Source organism: Phascolarctos cinereus, unplaced genomic scaffold (genome assembly GCF_003287225.1).
Source record: "Phascolarctos cinereus isolate Bilbo 61053 unplaced genomic scaffold, phaCin_HiC Scaffold_1;HRSCAF=81, whole genome shotgun sequence".
In the NCBI taxonomy this organism is placed as follows: domain Eukaryota; kingdom Metazoa; phylum Chordata; class Mammalia; order Diprotodontia; family Phascolarctidae; genus Phascolarctos; species Phascolarctos cinereus.
The window spans coordinates 172,007,125-172,026,073 of record NW_027555514.1 but is presented as its reverse complement, the minus strand read 5'-3'; the positions used below and the strand labels follow the sequence as shown (position 1 = coordinate 172,026,073).

The 18,949-nt window shown below is 34.9% G+C and overlaps 1 protein-coding gene across 24 annotated transcripts in view; it reads right to left on the bottom strand.

Moving 5' to 3' along the window:
- Positions 1-18,949, bottom strand: part of LMNTD1 (lamin tail domain containing 1) — a 218,799-nt gene that overhangs the window by 146,888 nt on the left and 52,962 nt on the right. Inside the window, exon 1 of one of the 24 annotated variants that reach the window (XM_078155035.1) lies at positions 13,678-13,814. The exons of 22 other annotated variants lie outside the window; for them this stretch is intronic. The gene's annotated coding sequence lies outside the window, so the exon portion shown is untranslated. Of the gene's footprint in view, positions 1-1,289; positions 1,351-13,677; positions 13,815-18,949 lie in introns of those variants that run through there. One more of the 24 variants, XM_078155045.1, reaches the window with a different exon arrangement.

The following is an 18,949-nucleotide window of genomic DNA, read 5'->3' as shown; positions in this document are numbered from 1 at the left end:
AATATCCTTTGACAATTCAGTTAGATAGGAGGTAAACATGCACAAATGAAACAACTAAAGGTATTGATCCAAACTAGTTTTATTGACTGACATTTTTTTTATTTTACTACTTTTTACAATTAAATCTCCTTATAAAGTCACAGCTATTTTTCTTGCAAAACCACAGGGAAATGGCTCTAGAACTTTAATATAGGGTAATTCATTATCCTTAATAAAATGTGATAATTCAAATGTGTTAATGTTGTTAAAACAACACAAATTATTTATACTTTTGAGTCTATCATTTTCAACCTAGTTTTGACTTGACAGGAGATCTCCTGACCGCTCTATTTTCTAGTATATTTTTCTCCAATTTGTGGTTCTTACATATATACACCAAGATAGATATAATAGACTAGATACCATGAAGGGGGAAAAAAAAACCCTAAGCAGTCATCCAAGAAAGAACTTAGTAATAAAACCAATTGTGTCAGATGTCTATACACAAATGAATGAAGTATAGGCAACAAGAAAATAAAACAAAAATTCTAAACTGTGAAGAAAATATTGACTTCATCAAAAAAAATGAGACTTGGAGAGATGAGACTAAAATTTGGCTCTGGAAGAATATACTTTTTTTTTTAATAGAGTATAGATAATAGGAAAGTTCAAAAGCATTGTATGTCAAGGAGACATACTCATGTGAAGAAATCCAGAAATCAGAATGGGGCTGCATAGTGGATAATATTTAGATAACAATTAAGAGAGAAATTGAAGGAGATATTGAAGCAATGTTGTCATTGCAATATGTTAAAGATCAAGATGAGAAGAAAGAAAAAATAGAATACAAGAAACCGAAAACAAGCCTGTCACAGGTACGTAAAATAATATGGAGGACTTTAATTATCTACACATCTGCTAGAGTTCTCACTCTGAGAACAACCAATAATTAACTGATTTGCCTTGATGATAATCTCATCCTTCAAACAGTGGATAAGACAATAAGAGAGAATTTTGAACTAGATTTGATTCTCACCAACAAGGAAGAATTGGCTTCTGGAGTGGAAATGAAAGAAATTTTGGAGGAAAATGATTGTTCCATCTTAGAATTTATAATGGATTACAGGAAAGCTGAACATGTTCTGACACGCACCCTTGATTTTGGAAGAGCAGATTTCAAAGTCTTCTCTGCAGTTCTTCACAATCTTTCAAAGATCACTGACTGACAGTGATTAGTTCAGTAACAAAATGTACCAATTCTTTCAGTATCTTAGAATATAGCTCATCTGGTTCACCTAAACTGAACTTACCAAGAGAAGTTAGTGCTCTTACTTTTCTTGACTTTTGATTCTCTATTAGCCATTTTATTTTATCATTTTTATCCTTTCCAGGACAGGTCATTTTCCTTGAGAGAGAAAAGGCAGAAGCAGAATTTGAGTTGGGCAGTTCTGCTTTTTCTCTGCTAACTACTGTTGTCTCATCCTAAGCTGTGGTCCTCTACTTAACAAGTCCTCCTCTTTTCCCCAAACAAAACAGTCTATAATATAAAATTTTATATAAATTCCATAAAATTAAATATAAATTAATGAAATAATAAAAAATTAAAATTATATAAAATATTATATAAATATAAAATAAGCCTTGGCTTATTCTAAACTTTGGCACTACTGATAAAGTTCTTATAAGAAATCATGCTATGCTTTTGTGTCCATCTTTAAATACCTGTCCTCACTTCTAGTTTCTGCATGTCTTTTTAAAAAATATATGTGATTGATGAATTAATTCCCTGTACATCCATATCATGCTCTTTACAGAGCTCCTCCTTTTCCCTCCCTATCATACTTAACACACTTTGTGCCTTTAGAATTTCATTCTTGAGTGCTTCTAGGCTGACTTCTTCTGTAGAATATTAGATCACAGAATCCTTGACTTGTTTTAATTTTTCAGAAAGCTAAAATGCAAAAAGTCATGTGAACTGTTATGCTCAGTTCCCCCCCCCCATTCTGTACTTGAATAGCTGACTATTTTGAGTGCATTTGCATTTATCCTTAATTAACTTCACCAAGTCTGTCCTTCTAGTCTGTCTTTTGGGATTCTTTTTCTGTCAACGAACCCATTTCCTTTGACTTCATGTTGTTTGTAAATTTGATAAGCACCATTCTATGTCTTTATGCAAGTCATTAATATGCTCAGGCATAAAAACACTTAACATTTCTGTTTGCACCCTGAGTTACATAGGAGGCACAATCCTAAAAACAAAGTTAATTGAAATCATGTAACTAGAGGCAATAACTATGGAAAAATTGAAGGTTAAGGACCACCAAAAATTAATAAGCTTATTTCACACAAAATGATACTTAAACATAAAATATAATAATAACAAAAATATATAAATAATAATAAAAAATATAATAACATTACTATCATTAAATGTAATTAAAATCATTAGCCATAAATCAGACTTGGTGAAATGACAAATCCTTTTTTGCCTACAAATGGCATAACAAATCATTTCTTTGATGATGATCTAGTGCCACTAAGTTCTCTGCCTCTTCCCAAACCGGGGTGGAAGTCTTTGAAAAGGCAAGCACAACACATATAACCCATATCAGATTGCTTGTCATCTCAGAGAGGGAGGGGAAGAATTTGGAACTCAAATTTAAAAATAAATAATATCAGGGCAGCCAAGTGGTGCAGTGGATAGAGCACTGGCCCTGAAGTCAGGAGGACCCGAGTTCAAATCTGGCATCAGACACATAACACTTACTAGCTGGGTGACCCTGGGCAAGTAACTTAACCCCATTTCCTAGCAAAAAAAAAAAAAAGAATGTCAAAAATTATTTTACATGTAATTGGGCAAAATATTATTAAAAAGAAAAGAAAAACGGCAGGCACAATTTTGAATGAGATGATCCACAGCAGACTCCTAGATCCCCAAAATTCAGGGGAACTGGAGCAGCTGGGTCTTCCCACTTTTTGGCAGGGGGACAAGAATATAGCTGGCAAAGTGGAAAAAGTACTAAATTTGGAATTAGAAGAGTTAGGATGAAGTTTGACTTTTACTACCTACAAGCTATTTGACCTATCATTTTCACCTCCCTTTGCCTCAGTTTTCACATCTGTCAAATGAGGTTAGACTCCATGATCTCTAAGGTCCCTTTCAGCTCCAATAGTCTGTGATTCTAAGGTGTCCATACTCCAGAATTATCTCCTCTGTCTTCATGGGAGTTGGGGAATGGTAAATAAAAGGAAATAAGAAAGGTACCTAATTTTGCCTAGGACCAATGCCATACACAGCCAGAATGAGGAAGGATTTGCACTTAGGTCCTACAATTCCAAATCAGTATTCTGTTCATTGCACTACACTGCTTCTTCAGTGCTGGGGAAGTTGGTGACCAGAGGGGTTAGGTAACTTTACCATGTTTACAAAAGTAGTAAATGGCAGAGTCAGGATTAAAACTTAAGTCCTTTGACTCCCAATCCAAAGTGTGACTTGAATGCCTGCACCTGGTGGTTCAATTATGTTATAATGTGCTATTCTTTGTATAAAAATTGATGTTTATTCACTCTCATGGGGTATGTCTATATTTTGAATTGCTTTATTGTCATGATAGGGATGGATTTGTGATGATCAGTCCACAAATTTGAGCCAGGTCCCTCTCATGATTGGTGCATGTTTGCCAAGCACCTGGCCAGGGGAAAGTGTTCAGTCTGTGGTCAGAACAGTGCCTCATCTAGCAATTAATTCCTATAATATTTACAACAGCTATACTTTGAAGACATGACTCAGAAGAGAGGATCAGACAAAAGTTAATTGTCCTGGAAAGAGAATGAACCAGCAAAGTACAATATAATGTGCACAACCAGAAGAAATAGCAATGCTCCCTTACTCAGAATCAGTAAAATTACACAGCAGGTCCATAGAATTCCCCAAAGATTGGCTCTTCATGCCAGAGCAGCCCCCAAATAGCCTATTTGACTAAAACAACCTCGGACACACTGTATCCTTCCTTGAGCTACTGAGCAACCTATTCCACAATTTAGGCACATGCTATTAAGCAACAGGAAATGACAGATGATTTGTAACAACAATTGCAACAATTCACCTTTTTATAAAATACTTTGTAATTAGTGCTTTATATAACTGACCTCATTTGATCCTGATATTCTACAAATCATATTAATATACATGAAAATATTTCATACTAGCCATAAAAAGTAAGCTATTTATAACAAAGAAGTGGCTATTTCACAAATACTCATTCTTTGAATCACAGCTCCTGTGACTTCTGGGCAAATCCCCAGTTTTTTAGGGGTTAGGATCATATGATTTTGAGCTAGAGGGAACTTTATAGATCATTTATTCTACCAATTTTAGAGATGATAATACTAAAGAGAATCACACAATTTGCTCAAATTCTCACAGGTTATAAATACCAAAGCCAGTATTTGAACTCATGTACTCTGTCAATAAGAGGTATTTGTGCCATCTTATACCTGCTAAAACAGCAGCATTATATAGCAGATGGTGAAATGGATTCTCTCCTTGATGTATGTGTGTGTATTCGTAATAATATTCTTATTCTTTCTCCCTCTCCCTCTCTTCCTCCTCTTCATCCTGCCCTTCCTCTTCCCCCCTCCCTCTTCCACTCTCTCTTCCTCACTTTCCTTCTCTCAAATTAGGAAGGAGAATTTATTTTACTTTTTTTGTGAGGCAATTGGGATTAAGTGACTTTCCCAGAGCCACACAGCTCATAAGTGTTGTGAGCCTGAGGCCACATTTGAGCTCAGGTCCTCCTGATTCCAGGACCAGTACTCTATCCACTGTGCCACCTAGCTGCCCCTATTTTACTTTTCAAAGACATTTTTTCCCCAACAGACAACATTGTTGGAAAGAAAGGGGGCCAATTTTGGAATCAACAAGGGCCTGGGTTAAAATCCTGTCATTGATATATAAAAAGAAAAAAAACCTTACTGTCCTTAGCATTTATTGTCAACCTCAGCTTATTCTAGATTTTAGCATTTTTGAAACTCTTCATACAGGTATACATGCCAAATTTTTTATTCATTCACAATTATCTACCTTTTATGTGTCTGAGGAAGAGCTATGAGAAAAACATTAATATCTTAAGTTACAGATAAGTTGTATTCACGGAAAAAAATTACCCACAGGAAGTTCTCCAATACTAAGGAAATTAGAAGTCTTGACCTTCTTCCTTCCCCCCCCCCACTCCTGCCTCCTCAAAAGACAGGAAAAACCAATATATTCCTGCCAAGGCATGTGGCTCTTTACACAATATTTCCCAGGATTTTCTATAAAATTGCCCTAACATTAAGGATAGGCACTTTCACCAAGTAGGATTCTTTATCTTTGAATGACTTAGTAATAATAAAAGCTCTTATTTATATAGTATATATATTTATAAAATGTTTTACTCACAATAATCCTGTGAAGTAAGCACTGCAAATATTATTAGTGTTTCTATTTGCAATGAAAGAAACTTGGGCAAAAATTAAAAATGGCTACAGTACAAGTATTATTATTACCATTTTACAGATGAAGAAACAAAAGCAAAAAACAAAGTTTCCGGTCTAAGTTCACATAGCTAGTGAATAAGAGAGCCAGAGATTAAATACAAGTCTTCTGATTCTAAGTTCAAAGGTTCTTTGTCTGTAAGACACAGCCTTTCTTAGTAAAGTCTTTCATTTGTAGGCAGTCTGTAGTGTTGTCCGATTATGATATGTTTAAGCATCTGCATCTCAAGTTAGAGAAATTATTAACTCAGGTAAAAAGTTGGGCTTTGTCCTTTGAAGCAACAGAAAAATTTCAAAGGCTTTTCATAAACAGTTATTAGTGAAAAAAGTGATGACTTCTGGTATATAAGTTCGGTCCTATTTCTAGTCTCACCCATTTACATTTAGAGAAGAACAATCAAAAGTATGCAAGAATTCAAATCGTAACAGTGCAAACTTGTTCACCTGGTTTAGAACACTTGCTAGGGATAAATGAAGGGAATTCACATTTCCAGTTCCCAAAACCTTTATAGAAGTGGATGTAGTAATAAAACCATAATTTTATTATTTTTATGTAAAATGAACAAATTATGAAAAATAAAATGAACTTAAGCTAGCAAGCAAATCTGATTTTATAAAAAGGAATAATATGTTTCTTTCAACTATGGAGAGGAGAGATATTTTTATCAAATAAATAGTAGTTACTGGAGACAAAATCAACGGGTTTGATTACATAATGATAAAAGCTTTAACAAAAAACAGTATCTAGATTAAAAGAAAAGAAACAGACTTGGCAAATACATTTTTTAATAAGCATATCACCTAAAGATCTGACATCTAGAATCTATAAGGAACTGACACATATTTCTAAGACTAATAACACATGCTCCCCATTAGAGCAATCCTCAAAGGACATGAACAGAAAATACAAAGTGCTAATCACCACATGTACCATTAAGGTAATAATGTTAACAAAGCACATTTATATAGATACTACCTTACTGTCACTAGAATGGCCAAAAATAGTGAAACAAAAACAAAAATTATTCATAGAACTAAGGCAAATAGGAACTCTTAATATACTGCTAAACTGATAAAGTACTGCAAGCATTTTGGTGATCAATAAGGTAAGGGTCATAAACTTCCCCCAAATATATCTTTAAAAGGAGAAAAATACAAAAATATTGATAGTTAATATATTTGTAATGGTTAAAAAGGAAGCAATCTAGCAATCAATTCATTGACAACTATTTATTTCACACTTATGTGCCAATTCTTGTGCTAAGTGCTGGGCATACAAGGAATAAACAAAAACTGTCCTTGCCTAGATAACAGGTACACAAATACATATATATATAATATATATATATATATATATAATATATATATATATATATATATATATATATATACACACACACACACACACACATATATATACACATATATGTATGTATATATACATATATGTATATATACATATATGTATGTATATACATGTACATATATGTATGTATATATATACATACAAACATATACCTATATTGACATAATATACACATCTATATTTATCGGATGCAAGATAGCTTTAGAAAGGAAGGCAACAGCAGGTGAAGGAGGAAAGAAAGATCTGCAGAAGGTAGCATTTGAACTAAATTCTGAAAAAATCAGGGTTTCTAAGAAGTGGAGGTGAGGAAGGAGACTACTCAAGGTTAAGGGGGACATGTTCAACAACTGGAGAATGGCTGAATAAATTAGGTATATTAATTTAACAAAATATTATCATACCAAAAATTATAAATGCAAAGCATACCAGATAATATAGAAAGAACTTTAAGAAGAGATGAACTTTGGGATCAGAAGAACTAGAATTCAATGTACACATTCTTTACCTTTAAAAAAAACACTTTTTAAGAAGGAAAATAAAACTGAGCTAATAGAATTTTAGACAGACTTAAAAGCAGGCACAGAATAAAAGCATTATTTACTCATCTCCTTTTAGTTAATTTACTTAATTCTGCCTTGTTAGAAGCTACAGGTTTAAAGCTTTGACTCCTTATTTTGTATGTGTATTTGATTATTTGTTGTTCTGATGATGATCAAGTTGATAATGATAACATTTTAAAATATGAACATATAGAAATCACCAAGACTTGGTGGGATCAGGTTCATGACTACAATATTACTCTTGAAGGGCATATTTTATTCAAAAGGAATAGACTAGACAAAGCAGGCAGTGGAGCTATATCCATGCGAGGAAATTATCAGGATACTAGGTAGGATGATAAAAAGGCTAGAGCAATTAGATGAAGCATAATAGGGGAAAATGTAGAGCCCTGCACTTTGGTACAAAGGAGTGAAAAAGCACAGAATGGGGAAAGACATAGCTAGATAAAAGTTTGTGGGAAAAATATCCTGGCAGTTTAGTGAACTGCAAACTCATTGAGACAACAGCAGTGGGTCAAAAAAAGTGGCTCAAAAAGCTAATAAAATATTAGGCTATATTAATAGAAACACAGTGTTCAAAACAAGGGAGTTTGTAATCCCACTGCAGTCTCTCTAGCTAAACCATATCCAGATTATTGCATTCAGTCATGGGTGTCATATGTTAAAAGAATACATTGATAAGTTGGGTTAAGATCAAAGGAGAATGTCAGGAAGGTGAGGGGATTCAAAAATATGCTGTATGAAGATCAGCTGAAGGAATTGTGAATGTTAGCTCAGAGAGAGATTTAGGGGGAAGATGGTCTTTAAGAATTTATAGAGCTGTCATATGGAAGAATTAAGACGTATATTATTTGGACCAGAGAAAAGAGCAATGAAGCAAAGTTGCAGAAGTAATCTTTGGCTCAATATAAAGACACAACCTATGAGTCAGAGCTGTCTAAAATAGGAACTGGCTATCCCAGCAGCTCCATTATGAGAGGTCCTTAAGTGTACGCTAGATGACCACTTGGAGATGTTGTAGACAGCTCTACGACATTTCAACCTCATTAGTATATAGATGAATTGACTACAGCATATCAATTCCTAGAGTAAATAATTACTAATTCACAATGTCTTGAAAGAAATCTCAGTGAAAAGGTCCATGAGAAGGTTAACACTAAAGAAAGTTGTTTCGTATCATATGAAAACTAAAGGAAAGTAAGTGGTAGAAAGATTTTGGACTGAGGACATTGAAATTTTATGGTTTGATAACCTAAGAGAGAAAAAATTAGTTGTAGCATGAAAATTATTATTGAAAAATAGAATAGAAAGGACAATGACTGACAAAGCATTTTGTTTTACAATTTTAATAGCCTTATTTTCCATTGTTGTTATTATTATGTGTACTTTATCTCCTATTAGATTCTGAACTTATGAGGGCAGGGGTTCTTATCTAACCTTTATGTCTCTTCTAACTCCTAGCACAAATGCTCTGCAGAGTAAGCACTTACTAAACGTTTGTTAAATTGAATTGTCAGGTTCATATGGAAAGAGAAATGGACTTCTAGAAGGAGGCAGTATTGTGTACTGGAAGGAGCGCTGGTGTTGGAGTTTGGATACCCAGAATACAGTCCCAAATCTGTTACTAACTTGTATAACCTTGGGTAATTCCCTGTTAAAATAAGAATAATTATATTTGCCCTGGCAGTAAATATTCTTTGAAGACGTTCCTTGTCAAATAAGCAACCAATCAATGGTAGACTAGATCTCTGATCACCACAACCTCTTAAATCTCTCCAAAACAGAAATTATGTAGCAAAGATAAAGCAACTGCAGCTGTTTCCATGGACCACAGGACACCAAGAATCCAAAAGAAGATATCAGGAAGAAGAAATCTCCAAGACCTTGAACAGGAAACAGATAAAGCAAACAACAGACAGAAATATGGCCTCCAGATCTAGCAAATGAGTTCAGACAGCTATAAACAAATTCTGCAAAATGAAGGAAAATGATCCAACATCTGATGAGACAAAGGACATTGTGGAAGGTGAGGATAGCATGGAACCACAACCCTCTATTCTTAAGTAGCTTAAAAGAGAAATATGAATTATGAGCTGAATTTATGTCCTGTACAGCAAAATAATGAGTTTTCAATTTCATTAGAACTCCTTTGGAACTCTCTCACTCTCTTCATTATCCATCTTCTCTTTCTGTTTACTCTAGACCCTCATTCTCTGATTCATAACTCCTATTATTATCTGGTCTTTCTTTCTTTTCTCTGTATTCTTCATTTAATCAAAGCTTCCAAGGTATCCACGTTAGTCTCTTGAGTCTACAATGACAAGCTTCACCAAAGAAACAAAAGAGAGAATAGTAAATTAGGAATGCAAATACACAGAAGTGAAGAACAGCTTAGAAGAAGAGAAGCAAAAAATAATGAAATGAAATGAAAATATGTTTACTATGCAAGCAAAACATACTTATCCCAAAGACAGAATGCATAGAGACAACCTAAGGATCATAGATCTCCCAGAAGAATGTGACAAAACAAAAAACCACAACATAATAATGAAGGAAATAATAGAAGAGAACTTGCCAGAACTGCTGAACATAGAAAATGAAATTCAAATTGAAATAATTCTCAGATTGCTTTGAAAATAACAACCCCCAAACCCCAAACCCCAAACATTCAAAGCTTCAAACTCCAAGACAGTGGCTAAATTTAATAATTCAATTCAGAAGCAACAAGGTCAGTAAGCCATCAGGAGAAAAACCTTCAATATTCTGAAGCACTATGGAGCTCAGGCTATAGCTCAGGGTGACCTATCCTACAAATCTGAGCCTAATCACACAGGAAAAAATATGGACATTCAATCATAAAGAAGGGTTTGAAATGTCTTTAGAAAGAAAGCCAGAATTCAAGAGATTATTTGCTTCTTGAACAAGTCAAACAACAGAAATGAAGAAGGAGTGAATAAATACAACAGGCAAGGACAGCAACAGCAATAGAATGATGAAAGAAAGACCAATAAGGGACTTCTTTCTAAATGTACACAAGAAGACAGGGGCAAAGGTGTAACTTTGGTAGAGGTAACAGTGAAAATCCCCATAGGGAACATTATGGACAGAACCTGCCTACAGGTGAATGCTTCTTTTTGTAGATTATATTTTGTAGCTTTTGTACTATATAACATGGGAGGATACATGAAAGGAATGGGGCAGCAGGGGGATAGACAGGAATGATATGCTATGGTCAAATAAAGGGTTAGCAATGAGGGAAAGGTGATTCCTGTGGTGTCAGAAAGAAGAGAGATTAAAGGTAAGATTTTAAAGGGGTGGGGGAGGAAAGAAGCCTTACTTTAGAGGAAGAAGGAGGTATCACTGAAGAAAGCTCCTGTGGGTGACATCATATGAGGGCTTTACTATATTGAATGAGGCCTAGGGTATTTGGTGCTTGAAAAATCTACTTGTCCTGGGAGGGAGGGAGTTGGAATTCCTGGGACCAAGTAGCATGAAAGCATGGACACAGAGGGGAAATTTCCAGGCACATGTAGGAAAAAAGGTCAACAAGAAAGGGCAAAGATCAGCAGTGGGGGAGGGGCCCACATAAGGTGATGTCCTCTTTGACATTTAAAATAGCTGGCATTGTTCTGAGAGTGAGACCCAATGGAAATGAGGATACATGGGTTAAGATCTATAAGGCTGTGGGAGAAATTGCCTGGAGGGGAGACATTAACATGGATACCTTGGAAGCTTTGATTATATGAAGAATACAGAGAAAAGAAAGAAGACCAGATAATTATAGGAGTTATGAATCAGAGAATGAGGGTCTAGAGTAAACAGAAAGAGAATATGGATAATGAAGAGAGTGAGAGAGTTCCAAAGGAGTTCTAATGAAATTAAAAAAAAAAAACCTAATGAACAGGATCAGCTTGTAGGGAAGGAAAAGAAGGGGGAATTTATTTGATTAACTGTAAGGGAAAAAAAAGAGGGGAAGAAATATATAACCAGATAAAATCAAAGAAGAACTAGAAAACAAAATTGTCAGGGGAAAGGTTAAAAAAGAAACAAAGGGAGTCAGGGTAAGGAAAAAAGTGGGAATGGGGTCACTTTAAAAAAAAGATTAAAGTAACTGAAGAAACAATGCTGCATTTATAGCAGAAAAGGGGGAAATCATAACTTCAAAAAAATCCATATAAGACAGAGCCAAATACAAACCTAACTCGTATAACTTTAAATGTGAATGGATTACACAATCCAATGAAATGAAAAAGAATAACAGACTGGATGACATTTAAAAAAAAACAGTAATATAACATTAAGGACAACTTCCAACAACAGAACATTTTAGATAAGGACAAGAGTTATACCAAGAGAAACTTGATTCTACCCATACTGTCATGCCTTTGCAGGAAATGTGTGGGTCTGTCTATTTCATCCAAAGAAGCTCCCTGTAAGCCTGGGTTCATCTGTATTTATAGGAAAACTAGCATTATTCTTGTATTGTTTATCAATCCTTGAAAAGCACCATGGTTTTAAGGCAGCAACCTTGAACTATATTTGAATCTAGGAAATTAACATTAAAAGGTGTTTTCTCTGTCAAAAGCCACAAGCCACCACAATTTCTTTATTCTGGGAAGAAATCAGTCATTTAAAATCCTTTGCAGTAAGTGGAAGAGTGCAAGCACTACCCACAGAAAAGTAGAATGGAGCTTACTTACCTGGATATATTTTCAAGTATAACATGTTATTTTTATGCATAATAAAATTTAAAAAGATTTATTTTGAATTGATTTGTACTCATTATTGAAATATACCCAAAAGCAACTGGTCAATTGTCCCATTCCACAAAAAGTTTCAAACTAGATCTAACAAACTTAATATAGTTTGTTCACCTCAAACTAGATCTTTACAAGCCAAGTAAAACAGAGAAGTGAGTTATGTTTTAATTGGCTTATTAGCCAAGTTGATGCTTTTAGTTATTACTATTAACATAATCTTTAGTGTTCCTCTGGTGATATTTTTATATGTGGGTATTTTATGTGTAATGATAAGCACAGAAGAATAAAAGGTATTTTTCAGATATGTCCTAGCATAAGTTTTAGCTACTGTAATTGGAAAGCAGAAAATAGAAAATGGCCATTCCTTAGGAGTAGTAGAAGGTAGGTGGGAGGGTACCATGAATGAATGGCATTTGATGATTACACTGAAGAAAACATGTAAAATAAGTAGTAAGGCAACATTTGAAAGGAGGTATATCCACATTCCACTGACAGAAAAGGAAAGGAATTAAGAGTCAAATTAAGTTGCTTGATTCCTTTGGGATTATTACAGAGGAATCCCTGTATTGGTTCAACCATGAAAGCATTTAGATTAATTTAATTCCCAGTTGCATTTAAATCTCAATCTAGAGAAAGAGAGATGATAAAATTCACATGAGGGAGCTAAGAAAGGACAAACTCCTTTAGCTTTAGAATAGTATGCTTATATAGACCCTTAAATATGTAAGAATTCCCATATAATCTAGGCCTCAAAGTAAAATTTATTACCAAATCTTGTTCCCACAATAAGACAAGGACAGCCAAAGGACAAGATATTCAGGTTAAAAAGTAGAACTCTGTGACTGAAGGTGACAAGAACTCCCACATCTCGTATAAGGTTAGACAATTCCACATAACATGATGTACAATTATTTTTTGCATGAAAAATGCATATAGAATTTATTGATTGGCGTGAAAAAAAAGCATTTTGTAAGGCCTCATAAAGGACTATTATAAATTTGAGTTACTTACAGTTATTAAGATTTTCCATTCATTCACTGACCATTTATTAAGTAGTTATTAAATTAGGTGATTAAGGAGATAAAAATGCAATTAAGCATAGTTATTATTCTCATACAGTTTACAATCCTGTAGGGGAAATACAAAATATACAACTTGACAATATGATGATATATACATAATATACAATTTTGAGAAACAATAATATAATCTGGAGATAATTTACTAATATTAAAAAAGGTGATGTAAGGATCTGTCAGGGCATATCCAGGATTATTTGAGGACTCCCCAGTCAGTAAACGTGAACCTTCCTGGTCTGGATGGCAAGGCAATCCCCATAGTGGTCTATACTTTGACTCCTCTGGGACAAACATAAAGGAAGTCAGGGTTTGGGGATAAAAGTTAAAACATAAATCAACATTGCTTTGCTTCTGAGTTAGAATTTAAATGAATTTGCAAAAAGAGATTAAGAACTCACACAAAGGACACGCCACATTTTAAGGAACATATCCTTCAAGAACTTCAAACTCTCCTTTTTTTTTCTTCTAGAAATCCATGCTCATCAAGTCACTTCCCAGTTATACTACTTCCCAGGTATCCTAATGCTAGTAAAGCAGTTTTCTGAATAGTGGACATGTGTATTTCAGTCTTCTTGGCAAATAGAATTATTGTGTCATAGGATCATCATCACAGAGTAATAGAACCTTAGAGCCACAATGGACTTCACAAGCTTATAGAATTCAACTTCATCATTTTATAAATGAGAAAACTGGAGAGGAAGAGAGGTGACCTGACTTGCCCGAGGTCTATCTCTCATTGTTGTTGTTCAGTTGTTTCAGTTGTATCTGACTCTTCATGACCTCATTCAGGGTTTTCTTGGCAAAGATATTGGGAGTGGTTTGCCATTTCCTTCTCAGCTCATTTTACATATGAGGAACTAAGGCAAAGAGGATTAAGTTGTCCAGGGTCACACAGCTAGTAAGTGTGTCTGAGGCCAAATTTGAACTCAGGAAGATGAGTCTTCCTGACTCTAGACCCAGCACTCTGTTCACTTTGCTACCCAGTTGCCTTATCCCTCACTGCAAATTAATAAATCAGAATTTTTCTATTCAATTTAGCAAACATCTATTAAGCACCTATCACGTGTGGAACAATGAATGAAGAAATGTGAGAGAGAAAGAGTTTAGATAAGATATAATGACTGATCTAATGAAATCTATAGTCCAAGTCAATCAAGGACACAAATGGATAACTATAATACATGATATTATATGATGCATTATAGTTACAGAACTAGAATTCTATATTCTGAGATCTTTATCATTACACCAAAGAAAACACTTAAAATTAGTAAGGCAGAATTTGAAGGAAGGTATATTTACATTGCACTGACAGAAAAAAAAAAGGAATTGAGAGCCAAATTAAATTTCCTTGATTCCTTTGGGATCAGGCTTTGGGCAACCCAGCCAATCCTTGTAGAAGCCTGTGAGCATGAACCTGACTTAAGGACCCTATTCGTCCAGATGACTATGTGTGGCTTGTTGCCACCACCAGTTAGAGTTACTGTTAACAATCTGGAAAGAGGAATAGGGCAATTGAGAACTGTGAACTGCATTAATACCTGAAAGGGATAGTGAAAGACATTTGCAGCATGAGAATGTGGGGAGGGCGTGTACAGAGCAGTCTGAAGCTAACTGCTATTACTACCATTTTACTGTCCATTGGAAAATGACTCAGACTTAGGTGAATCTTCAGAGTTGAGCAAAATTATAACTTCATTACTTGAGATTCCTGGGAGACTTCTTTGATGTAGGAATATTAGTTTCTGTCTCCCTTGGTTCACTAACCCCTGGGAAGGAAGTCAAACAAGCCATATTTGTGAGCTGTTTTTCCTAGGCATCTTGTGTGCTTGGTATCCTGTCCTCGGTGAGTTTGAAATAACAAAACCTTCCTGAGATAGCCTAGGGCCTTATCCTATTATGGAACCTATACAATATTCTGTCCATTAATCTTGAAAATGGCTTGAGCTCAGATGGAAAAGTTGCAAAACCAAGTACAATATGACGTCTATGGATTACTATTGTGCTTAGGAATTTGCAAATGAGTCTTAATATGAATATGGATTTTAGATTCAACATACATAGGGCCTGATCACTTCTTAAGTGACATGCACGATTGTTCAAAGGAGTCAGACCTAACAATCCACACAGGAAATTTAAATGGAAAATGTGTATTGTCTAAACTATGACATAAAGTTGGAAAGCCACTGAATTAGTAAAATAGATCTTATATCTAGTCCAGGCAATACAGATGAACAGTGTGAAATGGGTACAGGATTGAACAGGAAGAGCAGAGCGGGTTAGATTGCATTTTGGGACATTGTGTGGTACTTTTAATAACATCAAGCTACAGATATTTTTTTAAAACCCTGTTTTTGTTTTTGGGGGGTTTTTTTAGTGAGGCAATCGGGGTTAAGTGACTCGCCCAAGGTCACACAGCTAGTACATGTCAAGTATTTGGTCTGAGGCCAGATTTGAACTCAGATCCTCCTGACTTCAGGGCCGGTGCTCTATCCACTGCGCCACCTAGCTGCCCCCTTAAAGCCCTATTTTTAAAAGTCACAAACGTTCTCTAAGTGATATTTCATGGTTGCGTGTCAATACCACGATCCCTAGGGCATCAAAGTTATGGGTAACCCAAAAGATAATGGAAGGATGGATAGTGATTATGTACAAGCTGGCTGAAGAATATCTGGATGATCCACATTCAAGCAGTGGCCAAAGTAATATTATTCTGGAACTTTATATATAATATAATAACAAATAAAAACAACTACAACAAAAACCTAAAGTCTCTGGATTGAATTAGACTGATCCTCTGTTGAATCCTTTACAGGAGACCCACAGAACATTAGATGGTCATAATACTCAATAATGGAGGGAATAAGCACATCATGGAGACCACAGAGCCTCTGAAGTCCAGAAGTATAGCACTTCCTTTTTTTTTTTTAAGATGAAATCTGCTACCCAAAAGAGATGTGAGACAACAGTAAATCTTGTCTTCATTGGGACTTTTCTTAAATCTTCCAGAAATTAATGAAATTAGCTTAGTGCTTACAACTATTTTATCTTTTAATAGTCCATTCTTTAGAGCATACAGAATCATAGAACCTCAGAGTGAGAAGGCAATTCACAGGCCACCTGATCCAATCTATACCTGAACAAAAATCCCCTTTATAATACAAAAAATTAGTAGTCATCAAGTCTTCAATTAAAAATTTCCTTGGAAAAGGAAGCAATTACTTACCAAAGGAGCCTAATTCCTCTTTGGGATAACTCTCTACTTGCTAGGAATTTTCTTCTGATAAATAAACCTAATTGACTTTTCTGTATCCACCACTCTTAATTTTGCCCTCTGCAACCAATCAAAATAAGTCTAATCCCTTGTCAGTCTTTCAAATACTTGAAGAAAGTCATTATGCCTCCTCCTGAACTCTTCTCCTGTCTAAACTTTTTATTTCTATTGATCCTATAGATAGAATAGTATTAGGTTCTTCACCAATCCGGTTGCCCTCATCTGGACATTCTTCACATTATCAAGGTCTTTCTTAAAATGTAGCACCCAGAACTGAACCCAATACTCCAGACATGGGCTGACAAAGGCATAATACAAAAGCACTATCACCTCCCACACCCTGGACATTATCTCTGTTAACACGGCCTAAGATTGCATTAGGTTCTTTAGCTGCCATATTGCAACCCCAATGGACCAAAGCTCTAGTAAGATTTTTTTTGTTTTTTTTTTTGTTTGTTTTTTTTTGCCGTACTTAAAAGGCTTCACGTATGATACCAGCAACTTTATGTCTGCTTTTGAAGACAAACCTACCTGATTAGGTAGAGGCTCATCGCCATCAGGCTGGCCACTTGTAATTCTTTCTTTGTTCATGGCAATCCATGAAACAAAGAAAAATACAAAATGGTCCTTAGTCCTTTCTCATTTCTGCCATGATAGTAGCATATTGGCAGAAAGGGGAACAGAGGTTGCTTGAGATCATAGAATTTTACACTATCTGTAAATATTACTTTTTTGATACTTTAAATGTGGGATCCTGGTCCAGTGACTGAGGGGGCATACTAATACTACTATAGCAACAGTATCATATCAATCTATGGTTTTCACTATAAGTGAAATAAAAAAACAAAAAGAAATGCTACAAAATGGAACAATGTCCAAAAAGTTCTTGGCAAGGCCAGCAAAGGAGTTGACTTTTATCAAAACTGGCTTTTATTGTTTATCCAAAGGCAACAAGAAATGTCATTTCATGGGATACTTGGTCATATCTTATCAGAATGCTCTTGACAAGTATTTGCAAAATGACCATCACAAAGGTAGTTGCTGCTTATATCGCAATATGTGCTACAAGGGAATAGGATGTAGTGAAATGCTACAAAGAACTTGATAAACCCTCTAAATTCAATCAGTATTTAAACACTTGATGACTTCAATGCAAAAGTGAGATTAAGATCTGATGTAAGAGATCTATATTAAAAAGAATAGTTTAAGAGTGAAACACAACAGGGGATAAACAATACTTAAAAGCTTTACACCTACATATCAGGGCTCTGTTCTTTTAAAAAGTTTTAATTATGCTTTCAGTTTCCCATCACAATAACTCTGGATATGCTTCCCCTTCCCCAATCATTATGAGCTGGCATGACCAATTCTTGATGAAGCTCCAGCATGGCTCTTTGTAATTTCTACTTCCTTTTCTATGTTTACTAACCATCTCTTTAGTAATATGTTCTGGAATTCTGCCAGGAATTGAAGTCAAGCTGACTGGCTTATAATTTTAACATTCTGTTATTTTCCATTTTTTGGAACTTGGGATATTTGCCATTCTATAATATTACAGTACCCTTCCCATTCTCCACAATCTTTAAAAGAACACTGATTTTGAATCAGTAATTACATCTGCTTGTTTCTTCAGTACCTTTAGATCTAGCTCATTTGAGTTGGATGGCTTGAATTCATCAAGGACAACTAGGTGCTCTTTGCCACCTCCCTACTTATTCTAGGTATCAACTCCCTATTAGCCATCAGGGTTCCAATGAAAGAGCTTGACCCCCAAAGTTATTCCTCAGTTCCAGTCCTCCTTAGGCTGGAAGTAAATTGTATGTCTGAACAAATCTCATTTGGATTTGTAAGTTTTGTGTTAGACAGGCTGTCTTCTTACTTTCCTAGTTTAGACACTGACTTTTAACAAAAAATATTCGTGTAAATGGAGTATTTAATTTGCCATTAAATGTAGGAAATAAAATGAGTAAGACAAATTGACTAAGATATATTTTCATTTTAAGAAAAAATCCCATGTACTTCAAAAAACAATTCAAGAGGCTATCAGTCTTGTTTTATAGGCTTTTGGCAGGTGATATTAAAAATCATTCTGTAAGCTACTTGAGGAAAGTACTTATGTATTCTTGAATCTCCTTCATTGCCTAAGCATAGAACCTAGCATATACCAAGTACTCAACAAACTCTACTGAATTAATATAAAGTACATTGAAGCAACACTGAGTTAAAATCTCAGCTTTGCTACTTATCTCCTAAGTGACCTTAGGCAAGTTATTTATAATCTCATTGGGAATAAGTTTCATCTGAAAATAAGATTATTTCTAATGTGACTTCTACCTCTGAATCTTACATTTAACATGATTAAACTTAATAGATTTCAGCGCACTACTTTTCAACTA